The 3,934-nt window shown below is 48.8% G+C and overlaps 1 pseudogene; it reads right to left on the bottom strand.

The window, feature by feature from the left end:
- Nucleotides 1–297: 297 nt before the first annotated feature.
- On the bottom strand, nt 298–3,397 carry LOC131894715 (uncharacterized; annotated as a pseudogene).
- Nucleotides 3,398–3,934: the final 537 nt, after the last annotated feature.

The following is a 3,934-nucleotide window of genomic DNA, read 5'->3' as shown; positions in this document are numbered from 1 at the left end:
TCAGCAACTAAAAGCCCTTGTAGTTCTTACAGAGGACCAAGTTTCTAGTTCCCAAATCTCCATATTCTTTCACAACTATCTATAACTCCAGTTACTGGGGATCAAATGTGTTCTTCTGACTTCTCTGTGCACCAGTCATGCATGTGATACACATAGATGCATTCAGGAAAAACACTCATTTGCATAAAATAAAATATGTGGGGTCTTGCCCCACTGGGATCTTAGGTCACCTCTGAAGAGGTGACCTGGAACTCAGGAAAGGTAAGTGCGCCGCTCGCAGGTTTCCCAGCCTTCCTCTTACTCGGAGACAATCAGACTCATAATCCTCGGGGTATGGAGACAATCAGACTTATAATCCTCAGGGTACGGCTTGCCATGCACACCATTGACACAGAGGATAGGCACATTCTCATAGCCTCAAGCTACATGCAGGCAGATGAACTTCTCGGTTCCGACAGCCTGGTTCCCTCCTGGAGCCTAAGTCTGCAGTTGAGCTGCAGGGAAAAACACCTGTCTGAATGCTCTGGGGTCAGGTCCCATGCTGTGTCTCCTTCCTTGTTCTGAATCTCAGGGTTGGCTCCAGGAGACAGGAACAACAGAATGCAGTCATAGTAGCTTTCCCTGGCAGCGATGTATAGGTGTGTCCCCATGGTAGTTGACAGCATAGAGGTAGCACCAGGCATTCAGGAGGACCTCGGCAATGGCAGCACTGCCATAAAGGAGGTCCCGTGAAGGCAAATGTTTTCCTCATTGTCAGTTAGGGTAACATCGACACCTTGGGTCAGCAGCAGCCTGATCATGTCAATGTGCTTGTGCTCGGCTGAACAGATGATGGGTACCCAGCCCCCACTGTCCTGCGCATTCACGTTCACCTGCCCTGTGCTCAGCAGCAGGCTAAACCATCTACAAGTTCCCAATTTTGGTTGAATGATGGAGACAGGTGGAGCCATCACCTAGCTGCACCATATAATGTGCCACCTCCAGGTGGTTGTTCACCAAAGACTCCATCAGTGGTATGGGTTGTTGCTTATCTATGGCATTGATGTTGGCTCCTGCCTTTAGCAGCACATGACAGATCTCCACGGAACTCTTCTGCGCAGCTGCATATAGGGGTGTGAGCTTGCTCTGCTGGTCACTCCGGAAGTTGGGGTCCAGGTTGTCTAGCAGCATAAGGATCTAGCAGCATAAGGATCACCTTCTGCAGCTTTCCCTGCTTCACTGACAGGTACAGTTGCAATGGGTGTAACGGAGCTTCTTCTACCTCTCTGACTCCTGAATGACCAAGGCCTTCTTCAGGGCTTCACGGCCTGGCCCTAGGGACAGACCTACAGCTGAGAGGCAGCCCCCGTTATGCAGGGTTAGTGAAGGCCTTGAGCTGCCAATGGTGTCTGTTAGGGGATCACAGGGCAGGGGTTCTCCACGCCCTTGCATTCGCACACTGTGCTGGGTGGTATCTGCTCTCCCTGGGATTCTTCTGAACTGCAGGGGACTGAGAGAAGTGTGGGTCTCCAAGAAAAATAAATCAAGGGAAACATTAAGCCAAGCAGCAGCTACAATCCTCCTGTCCAGGAAGACAAGAGCTGCAATGCTTGAGGAGCCCTCCTTGTTGCTGCAGCAGAGGACCCCTTCAATGGCGTCCCACACTTCCAGCCAGCCACTGCTCTGCCCAACTATGATGAGGTTGTCTTGCAGCTCCAAGATCCAGATAGAGCTGGCTGTGCTGGGAGCCCAGGCCACAGGAGGGGAGCTCTTCTCAGGTGCAGCACCCTCTTCTTGAGAAGCATGGGGCAGCGGGGATCCCAGAGAGGGTGGACACAGGGCTGGTATGTGCACAGCAGTCAGGCCCTCCTCCTGGTACACACACACACACACACACACACACACACACACACACGCACACACACTGTACTAGCCTGCTGAAGTCTAGAGTCCCTAGAGCGACCACAGCCCACCTGTGTTGAGGCTCGGGCTGAGTGGGCTCTGGGGGCAGCTGTACCGAGAAGTTGGTGTCAATTGAACAGGTGATGTGTGGCTGGTCCCCCAAGAGGGAAGGCGGTGGAGGCCCTCAGGAGCAGTGTCGCAGCAGGGGGCTGTCCCTAGGCTCCTCAGGGCTAGTTTTACCACGATCTAACAGGCTTTCCCAGTTCTCCTGAGCTTCAAACTCTGTCTCCACAGCTATCCTGGCATGGTCCTGGGCATGGGATTCGCGTGAGGCAGTCCTGTTCTGTGGGTCCCACATGCAGACTTGGCCTGCAGGCAACAGCTCACTAGCAGCATCCTATCGACAGCCAGACACTTGATGTCCATAAGGTGCCCTAGTAGCACCAGTGGCATAATCTCCATCTCAGGTGGTATATATAGTTGTAGTTATTGCAGGGCAGCTCTCTGAGCCTCGGCATGTCGGGACCACCACTGGGCTGCCATAGCTCTGAGGTTAGAGCACCCAGTAGAGACAGAGCAACAGCAGCACAAGGAGAATGTCCTTTGCCATGCCAAGCGTGGCCACCTTGTACAAGTTAACGTAACCATGGGTTTGTGTTCCACCTGGCCCCTTAGGTCCAGCCTCCCACGGGTACCATTCTTGTGGCCTATTAGGGCTAGGGCCAGATTAACTGGACACGCCTAGGAGGTCTGTTCTTGGGACCCTATCTGGGTAATATAGGCTTCTGCATAAGTTGGTTCATTGGCTCCCTGATCCCTGGCTGATGGCCAGTCATAGGTACCCCAGTCATATAGGTCCCTTCTAAGGGTAGTATATGGTGAGGAGCATTCCCGGTTCAGGGATTTTGAGGAGGGTGGGGCCCTGCTCCTTCAGGGTGCATGGCTCACAAGATGCGGAGGGGGTGACTTTCACTTTTGGGTCAAACATGGTCTCTTCACCCTCTTGGTCCTCTTTGTCTTCTTTGGCCTCCCCTGGCTCTTGGGGATCTTTTGGAAAAATTGCATTACCCATACTGATGATTTCACTTAGAAGACCGCTTGGCCTCGGCCGAATGTACTGTCAAGCCCCACATTAATGCTCCAGCTGTGGGGTTTTGCCCCACTGGGAACTTATGTCACCTCTGAAGAGGTGGCCTGGGACCAAGGAAAGGTAAGTGACGGCTCACATTCCCAGTCTTCCTCTTACCTGGAGACAATCAGATGGATCTGGAAATCAAACAAGAAAGAACTTGTTTATTATTAGGCAGTAAGCCTCTTTTATAGCAGAAAACCTCAGAACCCTAGGAGGGGGTGGAAGGAACCAACCAATCATTTTAAAGGTCACCCTGTACTCATTTCTTTGTGTATGAGCTGTTTATGCACTGACATCATCTCCTGATCTTTGTATCTTATCTCAGTGTAAATAACTTGGGCTCTATTTGTCTTACTTCCTCTCCGCACAATCTTTGTAGCCCATGTATGCCCCACAAAAATAAACCTAAACATGACATAAATGAAGATGGTAATGGCAGAAGGTAAGTAGATGTGGAATTACAGTAATGCAGGAGGCCGAAAGCATTAAGGAGTTCAAGGGGTTAGGAAATTAAAATATTTCCTACGAAAGTTTTTTTTTTTTAAATTATTAGATCACATGTAAGGAGAATTTACTGAAGAGCATTGAATATTCTCTTTTTCATGCAAAACGTGATTCTTTTCTTATTTAATAATACATTAATACATTCTGGCATTTTTTATGTCTGTGTTAACATTTCTTCTGGGATATATGTAGTTATCTTTCAATATGCATTAATTTTATTTTGAGTGTGTTTTCTTTAACAAAATGGTCTAAGAAGTTGATCAAATATTTGTTATTACAACATTCCTGGAAATAACTACATAGATGACTGGCTACTTGACTAATTTAAAAGTGTTCATTAAGTTTAGGATATAAACTGTCAAACTTAAAAATAAATACCTCATAGACTCACTTGTAACATATTACACATATACTGTC

The sequence above is a fragment of the Peromyscus eremicus genome, chromosome 17, assembly GCF_949786415.1.
Source record: "Peromyscus eremicus chromosome 17, PerEre_H2_v1, whole genome shotgun sequence".
Lineage (NCBI taxonomy): Eukaryota > Metazoa > Chordata > Mammalia > Rodentia > Cricetidae > Peromyscus > Peromyscus eremicus.
Note: the sequence above shows the minus strand (reverse complement) of the source record. Positions and strands in the feature narration are given on the sequence as shown.